General features: G+C 40.3%; 1 protein-coding gene across 7 annotated transcripts in view; it reads right to left on the bottom strand.

Annotated features, from left to right (window-relative positions):
* The window catches only part of STK38L (serine/threonine kinase 38 like), a 66482-nt gene extending 58878 nt beyond the window's left edge, over positions 1-7604 (bottom strand). For 5 of the 7 annotated variants that reach the window (XM_045587871.1, XM_045587874.1, XM_036459176.2 and 2 more), the window contains exons 1-2: positions 7416-7526; positions 1305-1380 (exon numbers count right to left, since the gene is read on the bottom strand). The gene's annotated coding sequence lies outside the window, so the exon portion shown is untranslated. Of the gene's footprint in view, positions 1-1304; positions 1381-7415 lie in introns of all 7 variants that reach the window. The other 2 variants (XM_036459180.1, XM_045587872.1) reach the window with 2 other exon arrangements.
* Positions 7605-22314: the final 14710 nt, after the last annotated feature.

Below are 22314 nucleotides of genomic sequence, written 5' to 3'. Positions count from 1 at the left end.
TTACCTATTGATAAGTAAAAATGCCCACAGCTTAGTAAAAATCAGACACTGAGAGAAGAAAATACTTCAAAAATGGATTGTTAAATAAGCTCTTTTATCTCTCAAATAACAAAACTTTTCAGAGGGGAATACTTAAAACTTTTATCCATTCTTTAAAGTCTACACCCAATTTCCTGCAACAGTGTGGTATACCATAAGCTACCTTTCCTTATTAGGATCTCCAATTCTTTAATTTCACTTTTGAAATTATGTCTTTCCTACCTCCACCCCATTCTTTCACCATAATTGTTTTAGTTAAATGCAACAATTGTGTGCAGAATGAGGTAGATAGCAACTCAACTATCATTCACTGAATCACAAGAATTAAAGACTTCTAACATTTCATGATTTAATGTAACACTATAATTTCTACTTCTCAATTTTGGCCAAAAACAAAGCTCAAAGCTCAAAATTAAAAACACCTTTTAAGAAAATGCTATGTCATAATGATATTTATCTGCTCCTAATTGGCTTGAATGAAATCAGAACATCTGATTATATCATTTATTTCAGCATTAAAATTGCTGAGGGCAAAAACTGTGTCTCACACACTCATTTTATAAATTCCTTAGCAAGCTGCCTGTAACAACTTTTAATCTACAGACCTGAGTTTAAGTTTGCTATTAGAATTAAGTAAGATATATAAAAATGCTTTATAAAACTATATAGCATAATACAAATGGAAGGTGTTATTAGTATTATTATTACAATAAGCTCTCTCTAAGAGCAAATCCCCCCTATAGGAAATCTGAATAGAGCTGAATTACTTACGTATATTTTTTCCAAGAGAACTTATGTTTGACATACAAAACTATAAATAATCCTAAAAAAGGGAGGAAGAAGTAGAAAAGAGGGTGGGTGGGTGTAAAAGAGAAAGCAAACCTGGGTCTTAGGGATCAATTTCTAACTCTTCAACTTACTACCTACCTATGTGACCCTGGTCACTTCACCTCACTAGACTCCAATTTCCTCATTTGTAAGTGGGGATTAAATTAGGTAATATTTATATTTATATAAAGCACTTAGCACTATGTATGCTACAATAGTAAGTGATAAGTTAATGGTTACTGTTATTGATTAAAATAATGTTATACCCATACCCTAACTGATGGCATTCAAGAAGAAAAAGGAGCTAAGAACATGTCAGAATGGAAGCTGATATACAGAGATCTAAATATATATATATATATATTACTGTAGGGAGACAAAGTTTGAGAAACATAGATTACACAACGCATTTTCATATAAATGTGCAAATTACTTACTGTGTCTCCAGGATTGCTGAAGAATCTAGAGAACCGAAGCCAGTATCTCCAAGTCATAAAAGCAGAATAGCAATGACTGTATGGAAGGAGAACAGAATCAAAAAATCAAAATAAAAACTTTAAAATGTGCTTATTGATGTATACAGAAGCTTCTTTGTTTCCATACTTTCAATTTTTCTAAATTTTCACAGAATGAAAGCGAGGCCCCGCAGCAAAGGCACAACAACTTGCTTGCAAAAAAATAGATGGTATTAACTATCACGCACAGCCACTTAAGTTTCTGCCATCTTGTCATTTATTCTGGGCACACTGTTGTATTTGTGGTTGATTTTTGAGGTATTAAACATTATTCATTCCATCATATTAAGTAACTGCAAAAGCAATAAAAGTGTTCCAAAATTAGGAAGACTAGAATCCTCTCCTGAATCAGAGGTAGAAAAAGCAAATAATTGTAAAAGGTAAGAAAGCAGTGGATACTGCCTGTGCATATGAGATCAGAGTCTTATATACTGTAACACGAAAAATCCATACAGGTGGAATCAATAAGATTCAGCAAAATACAAGGAAAACAGGAAACATTCTGCATGTGTGGCCAGAGACTCAACATCATTTCGGGTTGTCAATTCGTCAAAGTTAATTCAGGGGATAGCAAGGAACTTAATTAAGAATTTAAAAGCTGAGCATTTAAAAGAATTTAATGCCATAAGCTATAGACAAATTGCCAAAGTTTGAGGCCCTTTTGAATTTACACAACACCAATGTGAATGGTCAGGTTCACTACATGACATGTAACCGCTAAGGTCTTCCCTAAGACTTGTGCAGAGACTATCTACGAGAAGGGCTACCTGTCTCAGTGGGTTTTCAATGTAGACAAAACTAGTCTATTATGGGAAAGGATGCCCCCAAAATTTCTATCAGTGAAAAGGTGAGAGTATGTCTGATGTATTTGTTTGCATTCTACTAAGAATACTGTTCAAAACCAAACCTGTACTTACAGGAACATAACTTTGTTATAACAAACTACAGTTGACTTATAAACATCTCCATGAAATTACCAGCTTAGATACTGATAATTTTGCCAATCGGGGGTTGGTAAATGAAAATAATATACTATCACCTATTAATTTAAATTGTTTAAATAAAGAAATATTTTTAAAGTTTTTATTTTTCTACTTCTACCTTATAACAGTAACGTAAGTATACATGGGCTTTATATCTTGACTTTAGTTCTGCTACTTCCCCAGTAGGTTTTGAGCTATCAACCATGAATTATCCTGCTGTGGAAGTTTACTAGAACTACCCCATTCAGACAAGAGAGAACAGTTATTATATTCGTTCACAGAGACTGTGCCTCTGGAGTTCTACTTAAAACTGAGTCACTCAGAGCACTGACAAAGAGTAGAAGGGTTTGCTTTTTGCTGGATAGGGAAGGACAAGCAGTACCCCTACCACTGCCTAGATATATTTTGTTTCCTAATCTTTAAATCCACTTGAGTTTATTGTGATGCCAATATTTAGATAACCAATAACAAATGTGAACTATTCCTGAAATTTCATAAGTAAAATCAATTGGACTATTCATTCAACAAAGCAGTATTTACTGAGTAGGCCTATGCTAGGCACAGTGTATTTCTATAGCTTTTTTTGTTTCACAATCCCAAAAAAGCTTTCAAAGTTGCCTTAAAATAAAGTATCAGTGATTAAATGTCTCTCATAATCCTGATTCAGACATTATAAATTTAGCTGTTTGTGGAAATAAAAACTAAAAGGGTTAGACTGGCATTCGATCATTAAATTCCAACATTACAACTTAATCCAAAAAATACCCAGTGTCAAATGATTTTTAAAAATTACAAGACAAATTATATGATTCAGAAATTCCATTAGGCAAAGGATTTTAATATAGTTATAACTTCTTATTTCTAAATCCTTATAGGTATGCTACTAGGTACGAAGTCAAATTTATCAGAAGTCCCACTCAGTGGTTACTTTTAAATTGCACAAAGAGCCGAAACTGGTTTGGCTTAGTGGTAGAACGTCGGTCTGCGGACTGAAGAGTCCCAGGTTCGATCCCGGGGCATGTACGTTGGCTGAGGGCACATCCCCGGTAGGAAGTGTGCAAGAGGCACCTGGTCAATGTTTCTCTCTCATCGACGTTTCTAGCTATCTCTCTCCCTTCCTCTCTGTAAAAAAAATCGATAAAATAAAATATTTAAATTGCACAAAGAGCAACTTCCAAAAATTGATTAAATATCTAACATGCCAAAAACAATTTATTTACTGGGTTTACATTATTTTGGAGCTCTAAGAAATGGATCCCTAAATTTAGTTGTCAGAAAAATATATTTTCCCAAATCAATTATTTGTAACTAGAAAAAGATCATCAAGAATGGGAGAGAAAATAAGGAGAGTGAATAAGCACAGGGATCCTATATAATCAAAGGCTAATATGCAAGTTGTCTCCTCCGGAGTTCAACAGACCAAACTCCAGGGAGTTCAAATGCTCACTATTACACACGTTGACCACCAGGGGGTGGTGCGGAACAAAGGAAAGCCACAGCCAGCATCTGGCAGCCAGCAACAGGGGGTGAAGTAGTCAGGGATCAGGCCTAGGGACCCTACCCACGTACAAATTTCGTGCACTGGGCCTCTAGTCAGGTTTAAGCTGGAATGCCTGGGTTGCAATCCTTGTTCTACCATTTTCTAGTTATCTGACCTTAGTATCTCGTTACCACATCTGCAAAATGGGAATAATACAAATATCTACTCCATATTGTTATTGTATGGCTTAAACCCAGGTAAATTACTTCATGTAAGGGTTTATTAGCAAGTAGCATTACCTAAAGTGCTTGCTTATTATGACTATCATATGACTCAATCATCCAAATCATCTATACAAATGCCTTGTCCTACTCAGAGCCTTCTTGAACTCGACTAGTGGAATTTAATACCTCCCTCTTTGACTTCTCCACAATATGCATTGTGTTTCATAGTTGTTTGAGTAAAATTCCCTCCAATTAGATTATATCTCTTTGAAGAGAGAGACAATATCTGAGTACAATGGGCAGCAAATATTGCTCATTGTTGCCCTTCATTTCTCTCTCTAAAGGTTCTGAATAATAATATCCTACTAATCAGCAAAACTTTACTTGGAGACAGGAGCTTTGCATAACCAGTGAACTTAAATATTAATCACACTTTGATAAATATTCTCTTAAGACTTAAACAAAAACTTGGGAGGAGGGGTAAACGAGGCAAGAAGAATTCACTTAATATTTTTATACTGGTCAAGAATATCTTTTTAAAAAAGTATATTTTATTGATTTTTTTACAGAGAGGAAGGGAGAGGGATAGAAAGTTAGAAACATCAATGAGAGAGGAACACCAATCAGCTGCCTCCTGCACACCCTCTACTGGGGATGTGCCCGCAACCAAGGTACATACATGCCCTTGAAGGGAATCAAACCTGGGACCTTTCAGTCCACAGGCCAACGCTCTATACACTGAGCCAAACTGGTTTCAGCAAGAATATCTTTTAAAGTTTATTTATTTTTAAATTTTCCTTATGCTTTAAAACCTTACTTTCATTATCTCATTCAAAAAGCCCATGATGCTTTTAATATAAAAATACAGTAGCAGCATTTCTGCATATGTCATGTCTAACCTAATCATAACTTGCCCATCTGCTGATTTGCATGTAATCATGGGATGCTGAATGACAATAAGCTTGCTTGATTCACCCTACACAAATAAAATAATTTAAATTTGACATCAAGATGTACATCTCTCTGGCTTTGATTTCTGCTCCCTTTTCCCTCTTAACAATGTGCCATTTACACACACACACACACACACACACACACACACACACGCCTTTCATTTATCTAGGATTACCTAAGAAAGCACCTTCTAAAGTATCCCACTTTGGTAACACAATGACGTGTTGCACTTACTTAGAGAGAAGAGAACTTTTCTGAAAACAAATGGCAGAACTGAACCCAGTGCTTTGTTACCAATTTCAACAAAGTACCATTTTTCCTTTTGAAATTAATTTTTCAGCATAAAAACTGTTGAGGACACCTATTTACCTGCACACATATTCCTAGTCTTGATTCTTTTAATCTGATCCTCAACTTGAAAACAAATGCAAAAACAAAAGGCTAAAGAATAACTGCACCCATTTAACATAGTTTTTCTAATTTTTTCATTCCCCAGTGGCAGTGCTTTTCAAAGGAGTACCAACAGTTCACCCTATTTGCTTCTTATCCCGACCAAGGGGAAACATTACAGGCCATCTTAATAAGAAGAATGGAAAAGTGCAAAGCTAAGACAGATCAAACCAAACATTTTTTATTCGTTGTACTCCTTTTCAGATAAGAACTTTGCACATAAAAGTACTCTGAACCTATACAATGACAAATGTCATCACAACTTAGTAACATTTTAAACTAACTTCCCTTCCCTCCAATAGTCCAAGACTGGCTAATTCACGTACGGTACAATACCTCTCAGCTACTGGGTAGAGAGTAAAATAAACTTAATTGTTTTACGTATCCTGAGGTATATATAAAGAAAAGCAAATCAAACACAAAGAGGTCTCCAGGGTCTTACCTACACATACATACATATACGATCAAGACAATGAACTTTTTTTTTTAAATATATTTTATTGATTTTGTACAGAGAGGAAGGGAGAGAGATAGAGAGTTAGAAACATCGATGAGAGTCATCAATCAGTTGCCTCTTGCACACCCCTTACTGGGGATATGCCCGCAACCAAGGTACATGCCCTTGACCGGAATCGAACCCGGGACCCTTCAGTCCCCAAGCCGACGCTCTATCCATTGAGCTAAACCGGTCCCGGCAAGACAATGAACTTTCAAAGACCCTTCACTGGATACATAATAAAATGGCTTTAAATCAGAGACCCTGCCTTGAAGGTAGGGAGACCTGGCAAGGTTAAGCCTCCACCCCACCCCAACCACCGGAGGACAAGGTCTCCCCGGCCAATCCCCATCCCACAACCAGAAGTCATCCATTCAAACCACGCTGTTCCCTCGGATTTCAGCCGTCGTAAAGCTAATAACTCAGGACTTTCCTGAGCAATGAATTGCCTTCTCCCAAAACTTAACATGAGTTACGTGAAACAGACAAGATTGTTGTTGGTTCTGCATTTTATCTCGTGAAGAACGGAATCACACTTTTGGACAAGCCACCACTACTTCCAGCAGCACCGCCAGCTCCACACACCCCGACCCGCCACCCGCGCCCCATTTCTTTTTACCTCTCTCCCCTAAAGTGCACCCCGAAAAGCGACCCACAAAAGTAGCCGCAGTAAACCGGGAGGAGGCTCCTGGTGGGGAGGGGGAGATAAAAGTTTGCTCTTTGGCTGTCAACCTGACAACTTTCTAAAGGTGAAACATCTCCTACCCGATCGGGAACAACCTTTTTTTTTTTTTTTTTTTTTTTTTTGATTGGCATACCAAACCACCCCTCATCTGTCCGCGACGGGAAAGGGGCAAAAAAGGGGAGAAAGGGATGAGGAAAAGGAGGGTCTGTGGGGCCAGCGGTGGGGGACGCCCGGCCGCGCGCACCCCGTGCTCCCGGGAGCCGGGCGACTTTGGCAATCTGACGCATCAGTTTTTGGGGATGGTACCCAAACCGCCCCCCAACGAGGCAGGCGCCGCGCCTGGCACCCCCTCCCCTCGGGGGCACCGGCCAGAGGGCACCGGCCGGGCGAGCCCCCGGGGGGCAGGTAGCCGGCGAGGAGCCGCCGCGATTGTTATTGTTTACGAAGCCCGGGCAGGACCGGGAGCCGGGCGGGCGCCCGCGGGAGGGCCGAGGAGCGGCGGGGTGAGAGGAGCCGGGAAGGACAAAGATGCCTTCCCAGGCTCCAGGCTGCCCCTCCGGACACCCGGGGCCGGCATCACCCCGGGGATCCAGAGGGCCGAGGCCGTCGCTAGCGCTTCACCGGAGGCATGAGCAGCCCCGACAAGAACCCGGCTTCCCCCGGACACCCTAAGACGCACCGGGTCTCTCCCTTCGGCGCGCAGACTGAGGGCAGGGGCGGCGGGCCGGCCCCCCGGGCGGCCCGGGCATCCGCGCACTCACCTGTCTGCGGTCGCGCCCGCGGCCGGCTCAGCCTCCGCACGGACCTCCGCCGGCCCCGCGCCCGCCCGTCCGCTCCCTCCGGCCAGCCCCGCCCTCGCCCCGCCCCCGGGAGGTGGGCCCGGCGGCCGCGCGCCGAAATCTCGAAGCGGCCTCCCGGAACTCTCGCGAGGTCTCCCTCCTCGGCGTCTAGGTGGCGAGGCTGTCGCCACTCGGCCCTGACGTCACACGCACCACAGCCGGAAGTAGCCTTCTGTCGTCAGCGATGGCCTCCAGCCCCACCCGTCTGGCTCCGGGTGGATTTCTGATTGGCCCCGGAGGGTTGGCTGGAGAGTCAGCACTTGCCTCCCTCGCCAACCTCACTTCCATTTCCCTCTTCTCTACCCAGAGCTAGCTCAGGCCTCTCTTGAGAGGGGCCTAGTGTGTGGTCACATCAGTTACATGTCCTGGATGTAGTCAGAGTTTTTTTTCCCCCCAAGACTTCATAATGCATTTGCACAATGCAATGCAAAGAGTGTTAGAAATAGGGGCTGGAAAAAGGGAAGAAAGAAAGAAAGAAATAGGGGCTGAGGGATACATCTCCACAAATCTGTACATTTCTCAGATTAGGAAAATAGGATCAACCAATAAGGATTGGCTGGTCAAGTCGTTTTCAGTCAGTAGCTGTGGGATCCACCGAGGTTCCCTGACCCTTCTATTTCATCATGGCTCAACTCCAGAGACCTGAGAGGGGCTCGAGATTTGGAAAAACCACAAAATATTTGATGGCAAACATGAAAATTTTGCCTGCGTTATCTTGGAAAATCTAAAATAACTGACAATGCTGACCTATTTTTATTATTTTTTTTAACATATTTTATTGATTTTTTACAGAGAGGAAGGGAGAGAGAGAGTTAGAAACCTCAATGAGAGAGAGAGTCATCATCAGCTGCCTCTTGCATGCCCCCCACTGGGGATGTGCTCACAACCAAGGTACATGCCCTTGACCGGAATCACTCCCAGGACCTTTTAGTCCAGCTGACGCTCTATCCACTGAGCCAAACCGGTTTCGGCTATTATGATGATGATGATGATGATGATGATGATGATGATTGAGAACGAGAAAAAGCACCTTCCTGTAGAATGGTGTAGAAGTGATAGCTTTGGGAAGATGAGGCATTGGAATTTTAAGAGAAAACTTCTTGGAAAAAACAAGAGAATAGTTCCAAATTATTGTTGACACATTTGTCTTAATCTGAATAGTGGAGATTTTATAAAAGACCTTAGCTTTTAACTACTAAGATAACATAAAAAGCTGATACTGTGTTTGCAAAAAAATATAATTAAGAGATGCCAACCATTATCTTTAATTTCACCAAGAGCAGGTGACCCTGCAAAAGACTTAGTGAAGCCCTAACTGATTTGGCTCAGTGGGTAGAGCATTGGCCTGCAGACTGAAGGGTCTCAGGTTCGATTCCAGTCAAGAACATGTACCTTGGTTGTGGACACATCCCCAGTAGGAAGTGTGCAGGAGTCAGCTAATCGATGTTTCTCTCTCATTGATGTTTCTATCTATCCTTCTCTCTTCCTCTCTGTAAAAAGTCAATAAAATATATGTTTTTTAAAAAGACATAGTGAAGAATCATTTTTCTCTCTCTTTTTTACATGCATACATAGCTAGGTAGCCATACTTCATGTTTTTTGTATTGTATTCTTGGGGAAATCAGTTCCACCTATATCATCTGATCATTTGGAGGCTCAAATGGCAATTGCCTTATTTAACCATAAGGAGGCTTAATAGTGATCAAACATGCTTGACAGAGACTTGTACACCTCCCTCCGTGTGTGTGTGTGTGTGTGTGTGTGTGTGTGTGTGTGTACTAATACAGTGGGTAGGATTGAGAACATTTTATGGAATGTTCTACAAAAAATTTGTTTTCAAATGTGTCATACTTAGCTAGAGTAATATGGACTACTCCAGAGTATCAGATTAGGATAACATGAGATAGGCTAAGACTTTGACCTCCAGTTTCTAAATAGAGGCCATTCTAAACATTCCCCCAGGAGATTGTTGAAGGTGCCTGAATTGAAACAAATTTAGAGCCATGTGTCCTTTTGAAGATTTTTAAAGCTTAAAAAATTATGGTTAAAATTAGAGACTTGCCTAGCTGGCATGGCTCAGTGATTGAGTGACCAGAAGGTTACAGTTCAATTCCTGGTCAGGGCTCATGCCTGGGTTGTGGGTTCAGTCCCCAGTAGGAGGCATGCTGGAGGCAGCTGATAAATGGTTCTTCCTCATCATTGATGTTTCTATCTGTCTTTCCCTTCCTCTCTGAAATCAATAAAAATACACTTTTTAAAAGTTGTCTTTTTAATCTAGATGTATAAACAGAGGGGTTAATATAATAAATCATGAATCCATACAATGTAATGTGTTGAAAATCATATGTAAATAAATGGTTAATGACATGGGCAGATGTTCAGAATATACTGTTAGTTTTGGGAGTTCTTTTAAAGCAGGTTACCAATAGTATAAGATGCTTTGTATAAAAATTACTTGAAAATAGTATGTGTGTGTGTGTGTGTATATATATATATATATATATATATATATATATATATATATATATTCATAATATGGCATACATGTTTGTATGTATATTTGAAGAATGAAAAGTAAAGCACTAAAATAAAAGTTTTCTCTAATGTGATTATGAAAACAAAAAGATTATGATGTACATTGTTATGCCAATAGATTTTGAAGAAGAAGAAGAAGAAAGAAAGAGAAAATATGAATTTTCAGTTTTCCTTGGAGACTGTCATAATATAATTCCACTCATTTTTTTTTTCACTATGGAAAAAATAGAATGTTGATAGAATTTAAAAACAACAACAACAATTGAATGGGCCTTTTCTGATTGACACTAAGGGTGCTTGACGCCTGGCTCCTCTCTTGATAGCCATGATTTTCAAATGGGATCTAGTCCAACCAGGCTAAATGCAATTGAGTTTGTTTGTTTGAAAATAAAGCTCTGTTCGGCAAGCTTCAGGGGACTTTCATTAGACCACTTAATTGAACACATGACAATCCATTCAGAACTCTCACCAGACTGCCTTTGCAAAGCAATTTATAAACCTGGAAACAATGACTTCTAATTGATCCATGCTTTAATTTTTAACTGGCTTGACCAAACTGCTAACTGTTTATCACCTAGAGTTAAAGCATTCCAAGATTTAGACTATTTCTCTCCAAAAGTGAAAAATCGCCTATGTAAATCAGAAGCCTGAAGAAAAACATTAAGGAAAGTGAAAAATATGTCTATCTCTTTGCATTATGTTTACTACTCTGCCAAGTGTAACACAGAACCACATGAGATTTGTTTTCCAAGGACCTGGTTCTGTTACCACCTGTATAACCTTACACAGATTTTAAAAACTTCTCTGAAGACCTATTTTCTCTTCTGTAAAATGGAAGAATATTAACCCAATAGTTGCTGCAAAGATGGATATGATTTTGTACTTTGCAAATCATAAAACACCATTGTAGTAATGGGGAAAATGCTGGTTTGAAGATAGCATTGTTTAAATAATAGCTACCTCTTAGGATCACTGAGAGGATTAAGTGAAATAAAATGAGGTAATATAAAATAAGCACCTAATAGAGTACTCAGAATATATTCACACTAAATTCAAGGTAGCTATTATTTTTTACCACTAATACTAGTAATTAGTAATATGACAAAAATATGTTTCTGAATGCAACCCCCCCCCCTTTTTTTTTGTCAACTACAAATTGAATGCCTTCTCTGCATCTAAGGAACATTTTTTTTGTGTGTGTGAAATTCACATTCATGAAAAGAGAAAAAGTCCCTGTCAGACTTTTCTTGCTTTGATTCTTATCTACTCTCTATTCATTTTTACAAATTGCTGATAGTAGTAGACAGAATGTAATTTCCATCTGTGAAATAGGAAATATAGTGCATAAGTAAGATGAGACTAAGTGATGCTGCAATAATTGATAATCACTGAATTTTAGTAGTTTAAATTAGTGAGGATTTACTTGCTTGTGCTTTATGGCCTTTGCAGGTCAGCAAAGGCTTTGTTCTTAGAATCACTCATAGTTCCAGGCATCCCTCATCGTGAATATTGCCAATCTTCATACCTGGAGGAAAAGACAAGATTCAAGGGTCTCAGGTAGAAACTTTTGCTCACAATCCGTTTGCCAGAAGTGTTTGCATGGCCTCATACAAATGAAAGGGAATCAGGGAATACCATTTTCTGACATCCCAGGAAGGAGAGAAAACCATAACTATTTGGCAATAGTACTAATGATGGCTAGATATTGTTCACATGAAAAACACTTTCCAAATGCTAGATATTACTATTCCCTTTCTCCACCTGTTAAAGAAAAATTGGTAATTAAACTCTATTTTTTAAAGTTTTAAATCTTGCTTTATTATTCTGTAGAATTGAGCCAATTTAAGTGTCCACTAAGATTTCAAAGAATTCTGCTTTAGCTTCTTAGGTACCGTGGATAGAAGAGCATTGCCTAGCATTCCTGAAACTCAGTCTTCCCAGTGGGGTACATTTTCCAGAGACCCTTATTTAGTATATATATATATACAATTTTTAAAAAATGAAGATATATATAACTGCATTTATTAAAATATATATATTTTATATTTTAAATATAATATAAAATATATTATATTTTATATATAATATAAAATATATTACCCACGTGCCAGAGTAAGTCCATCCAGATTATAACTCCTCAGATCCATAAGTGACACACTCAGGGGGGCAGATTCAGTGAGCACCAAAGCCCTACTGAAGCAAGTCTTGCCTCATAAGGGTGTCTCCATCACAGAAGGTCTCCCATCATAGACACAGCTAATCCTCATAGCCAATTGGTCTGGAGGTCAATTACTCTGGGTGATACCAACCCCCATAGCCCCCGCCCCCCATAGCTCCCTTCTACCCGGTTCCCACCCTATCCTCTGCCCTTACCCACACCCACCCCCACCCCCCCACTCCCCACTGTCCTCTTCCATAGGTGTATGATTTTTGTTCAGTCTCTTCCTGGACCGCCCCCCCATCCCCCATCCCTTTCTCCCTGGTAATTATCAATCAACTCCCATTCTATGCCCCTGATGCCATTATATTCACCAGTTTATTCTGCTCTTCAGATTTTTAATTCACTTGTCTTTTAGATTCACTTGTTGATAGATATGTATTTGTTGTTCATAATTTTTATCTTTAGCTTTTTCTTCTTTTTCCTCTTCTTTAAGTGTATCTTTCAGCATTCCATGTACTACTGGTTTGGTGGTGATGAACTCCTTTAGCTTTTTCTTATCTGTGAAGCTCTTTATCTGCCCTTCAATTCTAAATGGTAGCTTTGCTGGGTAGAGTAATCTTGGTTGTAAGTTCTTGCTGTTCATCGCTTTGAATATTTCTTGCCACTTCCATCTGGCCTGCATAGTTTCTCTTGAGAAATCAGCTGACAATCATACAGGTGCTCCCTTGTAGGTAACTGTTTTTCTCTTGCTGCTTTTAATATTCTCTCTTTGTCTTTTGCTCTTGGAATTTTAATTATGATGTGTCTTGGTGTGATCCTCTTTGGATTCCTTTTGTTTGGGGTTCTCTGTGTTTCCTGGACTTATAAGTCTATTTCTTTCACCAGGTGGGGGAAGTTTTCTGTCATTATTTCTTCAAATAGGTTTTCAGTATCTTGCTCTCTCTTTTCTTCTGGCACTCCAATAATTTGGATGTTGGTATGCTTGAAGTTATCCCAGAGGCTCCTTAGATTATCTTCATATTTTTGTATTCTTTTTTATTTTTGCTTTTCTAGTTAGGCATTTCATGCTTCTTTGTATTTCAAATCTTTGACTTGATTCTTGTGATCCTGTAGTCTGCTGTTGAATCTCTGTATATTATTCTTTATTTCAGTCAGTGTATGCTTAATTTCTAGTTGGTCCTTTTTCATATCCTCGAGGGTCTCACTAAATTTATTGGCCTTTCCTAGAAAATTCTTGAAAAACCTTATAACCGTGGTTTTGAACTCTATATCCAGTACTTTGCTTTCCTCCATTTATGTCATTTGTGCTCTCTTTGTCTCCAAATTTTGGTTGCTTCCCTGTGTTGATAGAGTGGCTTTGTGTGTTAGGTGTCCTATAGAGTCCAGTGGTTCAGCCTCCCCATTTACCTGAGGTGGACACTCTTGGTGCATCCCTTTGTGGGCTGTGTGCACAGTCTTGTTGTTAAGTCTTGATTGTTGTTGGTATTAACGAGAGTAATTGACCTCCAGACCAATTGGCTATGAGGATTAGCTGTGTCTATGATGGGAGACCTTCTGTGCTGGAGACACCCTTATGAGGCAAGACTTGCTTCAGTAGGGCTTTGGTGCTCACTGAATCTGCCCCCCTGAGTGTGTCACTTATGGATCTGAGGAGTTATAATCTGGATGGACCTACTCTGGCACGTGGGTACTGGCTCTTGGATCTCCAAGGAGGTGCTAATTTAGCTTCTGCCTGAGGCCATCCAGTAGGAGCTATGGAGAGAACTGCAGATTCCTCTTCTTTGTTTATGTTTTGGAGGTGCTCAGATGAAGCCCAGCTGTGAAGCAATGCAACCTGCTTTGGATGTTCTGGGTCTTTCTGATTCTGCTACAGTTTGATAGCTAAGTTTAGAATTCAAAGGAGCAGGCCATTCATATGGCCTCTGCGCACAACTTGGATGGGACAGAGTCTCAGGGTGGAGCAAACAGTAATGGCTTCCCGTCAGCCCTTCTCTAAGAGGCCCTCAGGTCTCAGTGTCCCTTGATAGTCACTGCAAGCACCTCTGAGAGAAAGCCACCCTCAAGTTCTGCCCGCTGCCAGACAGTCCAGTTTCTCCCATATGAGTCTGGGTCTCCAGAGTCTCACCCGGAACTGGAGTTCAGAGCAGTCAGGAGCTAGTGTCTCCCTCTGGCTTGAAAAAACCAGCCACATTCTCAGTTGCCAGCCCTCTACACATGCATGTCTTCGTATCTCCACACTTTACTTCTGCAGCTTCTCTGAGTCTCAGTATGCTTTTCTCTTCCCTTCTACCCTGTTTCTCCGAAAATAAGACAGTGTCTTATATTAATTTTTTCTCCCAAAGTTGCACTAGGTCTTATTTTCAGAGGCTGTCTTATCTTTCCATGTACTAGGTCTTATTTTCGGAGGATGTTTTATTTTGGGGGAAACATGGTAGTTGTAGAATTTCCACTTAACCAGCCTTCCTGTGGTTATGGATGATGTCTGTTTTGTCTTTTATTTATTTATTTATTTATTTATTTATTTATTTATTTTAATTTTTTTTTTTTTTAGGGGCAGCTTTTATTTTTTTTATTTTTATTTTTTTAAATCAATCTTTATTGTTCATATTGTTACAAAGGTTCCTCATTTCTTCCCCCCTCCACCAGATTCCCACCCCACCTTCCGCCCCCTCCCCATCCCCCATTGTCCTCAATTATAGGTGCAGTTTATGTTCAGTCTCTTCCTCCCTCCCTTTCCCCGATAGTAAATCCCTTTTCAGATAGTAAATCAATTACTTAGCATTTTCTCATATCAATAATACCACCACATGCCCAATGATACATTTCACACAAAAGACATTTCCAAATAGGTCAACCAGCCTCATCCAGGCCCCACCCAAGGCACTCACAGATCAACACCCCAGCCCTATACTAACTCAACACATCCAGATCTAAGCCTTCATCACTTGATTTAGCAGACCCTCAAGTTCCCACAAAAGTTTCCAGCCATGTCTGAGAGGCAGCCATGGGGCAGGGGCAGGCAAGAAGCGAGCTGTTCTTGGCCTGGCTGCTCCGGGCCTGGCCTCTGTTGCTCTGGTTCGTTCCACAACCAGCTGCTCTGGGTCTGGTCACCGCCGCTCCCGACCTAGTTGCTCTGGACCTGGCTGCTGCTGCTCCGGGCCTGGCCGCACCCGACCCAGCTGCTCTGGGCCTGGCTGCTCCAGGCCCGGCTGCTCCGGGCCTGGAAGCTCCCAGCCTGGCAGCTGCTGCTCCGGGCCTGGCCACATCAGACCCGGCTGCTCCAGGCCTGGCCACTCCCAGCCTGGCAGCCGCTGCTCCGGGCCTGGCCGCTCCCAGCCTGGCAGCCGCTGCTCCGGGCCTGCCTGCACCAGACCTGGCTGCTCCGGGCCTGGCCGCTCCCAGCCTGGCAGCCGCTGCTCAGGGCCTGGCCGCTCCCAGCCTGGCAGCCGCTGCTCCGGGCCTGGCCGCTCCCAGCCTGGCAGCTGCTGCTCCGGGCCTGGCCGCACCAGACCCGGCTGCTCTGGGCCTGGCTGCCCCGGGCCCAGCCACTCTGAGTCTGGCCGCTCCCAGCCTGGATGCTCCGGGCTTGGCTACTGCTGTTCTGGACCTGGCTGCTCCCAACCCGGCTGTTCTGGGCCCGGCTTCTCCGGGTCCGGCCACTCCGGGTCTGGGTATTCCTGGACTGGCCACCCTGGGCTTGGCTGTCTCCGCCTCAGGCCTGGCTGCCACTGCCCCAGGTCTGGCTGCTCCAGTGCTGGCTGTTGTTGCTCTGGTTCTGGCTGCTGCTGATCTGGGACCTGGCCGTTGCTGCTCCGGGCCCGGTTGCCATTGCTTTGTGCCTGGGCACTCTAGGCCTGGCCACCGCTGTTCCAACATTCTGTCCTTTTTTAAAAAAAAAAAAACGCATTTATGTTGCAATGTTGGCTGGTCAGTTGAGTTCTGACTTAGTCTTTGATTTTTCAAGATCTTCTTTGTATTCTTTCTTAAGTAATTTTACTATCTTTTGCTCTCACTTGATTTCTTCACATTAGAACTTTGGTTTCTTCCTCCTTGTCCTGGGAGCTTAGCAGGTTGGCCTGTGGCACCCCTTTGTTCTCCGCGGGCTCCCGCGCTGCTCCAGCCTGTTGCCGGGGTCGGCGTCGCCCCTGTTTTGTCTTTTAGTTGTAGCTTTGAAGTGGTTGTGCGAGGTGGCAAGTTCAGGTGTTTACCTATGCCACCATCTTGGTTTCTGGTAGTTAAACTCTTTACAAAAGAAAAATGCAAAACACTGAAATATTTTGTGCTGATATATGATATTGATGTAAATTTTTAAATATCAAATCTTAAAAAATGTCTTTTTGGTATCTTCAGTCTTCCCAAAATGATGTTCTTTGACATTAAAAATTCACTAACATTACACTCAAGTTTTTAAAAAAAGACTTTTCCTCTTTGAAGCTAAAAAGTGCTTTTTCCTTAAATCTCACTGCCTTTCTCTCGTTTTCTCAAGTAAGTGAAAGCAGACCCCCAAAATACTGTTTTCATCACAATAGTGGAATTCAACTACAAAAATATCTCTTATATTTAGTGCAGGCAGCCCAAGAAAGGTTAAAAATAGTTTTGATACATTCTAGGATATTATTATAGTTGTTTTGTGGTAGAGTATCTATTCATACCTTGTGATTCTAACACTTAAAATTATTATACCTTTGAAAAACAATTACTTTCCAGTTTTAAAAGGAATTTTAATGATACACTCCTATTTTTAACTCTAAGTTGTGTGTGTGTGTGTGTGTGTGTGTGTATGTGTGTGTGTAGTTTTGCTTTTGGATCTGAACGAGAGTTCCTGTACCTTATTTGGTTCTCCTTCTACAATTTATTATTTAATTTAATATAGGATATGTAAAAACAAGTTGATTTCCTTATATGATTATGACTTTACTTTAGAGTCTATTTGATTGTTAGAATTAGTTCTTTACAGATGGTTGCAGGTTTTAGAAACTCTGTAAACTAAAAAAGTTTAGAGGGGATTTACTTTACCCCTTCCAACTTGGTGGGTGGGAATTTCTTTCCTTTTCTTATGGCCATCCTATTCAGTGATTCTATGTGCAGGTTCTGCTCCTTCAATTATCAATTTCTTTATTTTTCTTTTATTTTTCAGTGTTGAAATTCCTGGGACTGGAGGAATAGGCCAGGGGAGGAATGTCTCTAACTCATACCTGCATAGCAGCCCCAAGTACTACTAGATGTTTTCACCATGCTTATTAAAGGGCAAGTAAGATGTAGGGGAAACTAGCAGATCTTCATTTGGACTAAGGACTGAATCCTTTGTCTTGGGCCACATTTGTTAAACTCTCTAAACCTCAATTTACTCATCCACATGGAGGAAATTTAGAAGGTCCTCATTATCAGAGGATAATTGTTACCAGAAAGAAAAAAAAATATCTGAAGGAGGGTCAGTATTTTATACCAAGTGTAAGAAAAAATAATGAGACCTGTATTTTACCATAATTTTTAAAAACTGAAAAAAATATTTAGGTTACAATTGCTGCCATGCAGTACTTAGTCTGCGCAAAGGCTAAATCACATTAGAGATTTTTTTTTAGCCTAATTTTTCTGACACATTTAGATGATTTAAATTCGCATCCCTCAGTTTACGTATGATATCACGTCATAGCCATATAGAGTATTGCTCTTGAAAAAATGTTTTCTAAAATACTTTCATGTTTATATTTTCTATGTCAAACCATTGTTTGCAACAGTTTTCATGATGTTAACATAGTTAAAACAACTGAACTTCCTTCTCAGTTACTGCTTCCTACTAGACAATGTCAACTTTAGAGCAAATTCCTAGAAGTGGGTCAAAGGGAATGCATATTTCATATTTCCAAACCTATTGCCAAACTACCATCCAGAGGTTCACTCATCTCCACAGTTACAAGCAAGCCATACAAGAAAATTCCCATTTCCCTACATGCTCCTTTAGACTAGGCCTTATGTTTTTAATCTTGCCAAATAGAGACTGAGACCTTAGGCATGATATTACAGATAAACCCTAGCGTTAAGCAGAAAGGGAAGTTTGTATAGGGACTCATTTTGTAATAGATCAATTGGTTAGTAATTATATTCATGTTTTGATGACTTTTACCTCCTTGAATAATCTTATAATAATGGGGACTCAGGGAATGAATACAGGATAAGGAGGACCCTCTCCCTGCCTCTGATAGAGCTGTAAAAACTAAGTTTGAGAAGGTCTGTAAAGTGACAGCTGCCTCATAGGCACACAATCTAAGTTCCTCTTCTTCCTTTCAGCTTTGGGGCTAAGGTTCAGGTCAAGACTCTGTAGGGAAGTAAGTCACAGAACCTGTGGCTTATTTGAATATAGAGAATTCGAGTAGCCTCCGGGACAAGCAAGGCAATTTTCTTTTTGCTGGATGGTTTCATAAATCTAGAGATAAGGACTGTGGGGATGAAATGGCTGAATCTGCCTCTCATATGCTACCCTTCCCAACCTCGCTGTGAGTCAGGTTGTTGTTTTTATAGGGTTGGCCTAATGCATTTTATGCTGACTCGCTTTCCTGGAGGAAGTAACCCACACAGGGCTTTCAAAGAATTGATGATTTTTTTTTTTTTTCCTGATCAAGCCACATGTGGCCTTGTGCAAAAGGTGAAGGAAATTTATGTTCACTTAGTAACAATAAGAAGCTATAGAAGGGTTTTAGGCAGAGGGGTGATATTTAAAAAATAATCTATTGTACCTCTACTAGTAATGTGGAGAACTGGTGTGGGGAATCAGAATGGATATCAGTGGACCTTAAGGAGGCTGTGTTATATTTTTAAGTATTAACTTGTGTATTGTAAACTGTCTAGGGCTAGAGTACCTTGGTAAGCAGAAATGAATTTCAGATCTACTTATAAGTATGTCTCAGTAGGGCTAAATATTGCAAAGATGACCAGATCATGATAAATCAGAGAAATTAAAATTGTATAAATCATTGTATGCATTAAGTAAATTTCTGATTTGGCTTCCCATGTAGATTTTCTTATGGCGTAAGAGTATGCCAATTAGCCAATAAACATTTTTTGTTTGACAATTACATTCCTCACTATAAATGGAGACATCTTCTTTTCTGAGTTAGATTACCCTCACTCTATATTAGTTTCTCTGAGTCTGATCACCCCTGACAAAGTTAAATTTCTGGACATGCAAAGCTAAGATCAAGCTCTGACTATCCTAAGCAATCTAGACAGTCTCTTATTGGCATCTTTGTATTATTGGTCTCTGTCTACACAGATCTTATGGTAGAATTGTGCTACAGTAAAATTTGTGTAAGAGGATTAATTTGCATACTACTTTAATACTGTCGATATGTTTTAAATAGACCTATTTTAATACTTGAAATAATTATTAAAAGACTCACTCACATATGTAAAATAGCCCAGTTGTATCGATAGTTCAGATTTCCTGGGGAAAAGATTTCAAAGCTCTTGGAATAATCAGCAGGAGATTTATTGTGGCGTGATCTCTGGAACAACTCAGGTGAGGGAGAAAAGGCAGCAGGATTAGGCAGAGGGAGATGTTGAGCTCAGATGCAGGTGTAACAGAGGTCTCAGCCTATCCTGCAAGGAGCTCTGGAGTTGGGATGACCCTTCAGAGTTGTCCCATCTGAGGCAAGAAACCAGGCCTTTGCACCTCAACTTCAACAAACTGTTGAAAAGGGGAGAGACAGTTCATTAGGCTGAGGGACTAACTGGAGAGGGACTCAGCTGTGGGTTGTCAGAATCCAGTGCTCCCAAAAGTGGACTTGGATGGTGCTCCATAGTATCTGCTACCAGCCCACTGAAGGCTTTGTCCACAGCCTAGGTTTGTTATACTCATGTACCACTAAACACTGCTCTTTAAAATGTCTGTACTGCCTCTTGATATGATATACTTAGATCACATCACTACTATATTACCCCACTTGCCCTCAATCTAAACATGAAGAAACATCAGACAAACAAAAAGTGAGGGATATTATATAAAACAACTGGCCTATAAGGGAAAAGGGATTCAGGGATTGAATGAAAGGAGGTGAAGGGATTACCCAAAGAACATATATGTGCCTGGCCAGCATGGCTTAGTGGTTGAGTGTTGAGTTATGAATCAGGAGGTTGTGGTTCCATTCCCAATTGGGGCACATGCAGGGTTGTGCATGATATTCGTACACTCAGGGCAGGGGTGGGAGGGTTGGAGGGGGGGATCCCTCAACCCAGCCTAGCTCTTTCACAATCCTGGAGCCCTCAGGAGATGTCTGACTGCCACGGACATGGGAGAGGCTCCTGCCACTGGCACTATGCTCACCAGCCATCAGCCCGGCTTCTGGCTGAGCAAAGCTCCTCCTGTGGGAGTGTACTGACCACCAGGGGGCAGCTCCTATGTTGAGCGTCTGCCCCTTGGTGGGCAGTGTGTGTCATAGTGACCTATCCTTCCCCCATTTGGTCAATTTGCATATTATGCTTTTATTATATAGAATATTTCTATATCTCTCTCCCTTCCTCTCTGAAATCAATAAAAGTATATATTTTAAAATAACATATATGTATAACCCATGGACACAAACAACAGTGTGGAGATGGCTAGAGGGAAGGGGAAAAAGGACCTGGGGGGAGGGTGTATATGGGGGGTGGAATGGGAGCATCTGTAACAGTGGCAACAACAAAAATAAAGAAAAAAATAACTAGTCTATACTCTTTAAAATGTAAATGTCATGAAAAATAGACTGAGAAATTATTTCAGATTTCATAAGGTTAAAAAGATAAGCAGCTAAATGCAACATTTAGTCCCCAATTAGATCTTTAACCACAATTTTTAAAAGGCAAAAAAATTATGCCATCTGAAGAGACACCAGAGTATAAACCACAATTATTAAATTACAATTTGCCATAAAAAGCATTACTAAGATAATTGGCAAAAATATGATTAAGATCTGTAAATTAGAAAATATTAATGTACATTTTCCAATGTTGATTATTATCCTGTGGTTATGTAATAGAATATCCTTGTTCCTAAGAAATACCCACAGGAATATGTAAGCATAAAATGATAAAATGTTCCATTTGAATAGTACCACTTATTTTTATCTCAAATATTCCCAAATTAGCTCCAGGAAAACTAGCATATCTGTCAATAGAGAACATGACATTTTCAGTAACTAGGACTAATTACATCTCACATAAATATGTGTACCTAGAATGCATACAAAGAGAATAGAGCCTTTTTTTTCTTTATAGGAGCCCCTTCATATAATTTTTTACAAAAGCCATTTCAAAATGGCTTCATTTATTTCAGACTTGTGCAACCTCCTTCTTCCTGACTGTGTATTTTGTTCTTTAGGTCCAAAGGCCCTGTATCATTTATCTTTCCTTTGATGGTTTATAAAGAACAATTTGTTGGGAACTAGTTCCAAATTATGTAAATACAGTTAGTGAGCCTCCATGGGAATTATAGTATCTAAATAATGGTAAAGTAATCCCTTTATGTTCGAGCCGTATTTGAATCCTGCTGAGTTCCTCTGAATAAAATAAGAATAATATTATTATAAACATTTACAGTTACTTAGTGCTTTCATCAAAGGAACCCAAAACAATTTACAGGCATTAATTAAGCAATTGAACACTACTGTCAGCACACTGCATACTATCCTTTTCGTTTTAAAGATGACTCAACTAAAGAAAAAGTAAAAGGAGATAGATAAATGAGAAGTAGATATATGCATATATACAGACACATATATACTACATACACTGAGTGGCCAGATTATTATGATCTCTGAAAGCATAATAACCTGGCCACTCAGTATATATATATATTAGAGGCCTGGTGCATGAATTCGTGCATGTGTGGGGTTCAGCCAAGCCTGGCGTGGGGGGGAAGGGGAGAGACATGGACGGTTGGATGGCCTGCCTGCTGGTTGAACTCCTGATTGAGGGGACAATTTGCATATTAGCCTTTTATTATATAGGATATACATACACTGAGTGGCCAGATTATTATGTGTTCAGAGATCATAATAATCTGGCCACTCAGTGTATACTTAAGTTAAAATTAAAAGGAGAAAAATAATAGATGGATAGATATGTGCATATATACTACATCTATTTAAGTTA

This window comes from Pipistrellus kuhlii, unplaced genomic scaffold (assembly GCF_014108245.1).
Source record: "Pipistrellus kuhlii isolate mPipKuh1 unplaced genomic scaffold, mPipKuh1.p scaffold_m20_p_3, whole genome shotgun sequence".
NCBI classification, from domain to species: Eukaryota; Metazoa; Chordata; class Mammalia; order Chiroptera; family Vespertilionidae; genus Pipistrellus; species Pipistrellus kuhlii.
This window is presented reverse-complemented; position numbering and strand designations above follow the sequence as displayed.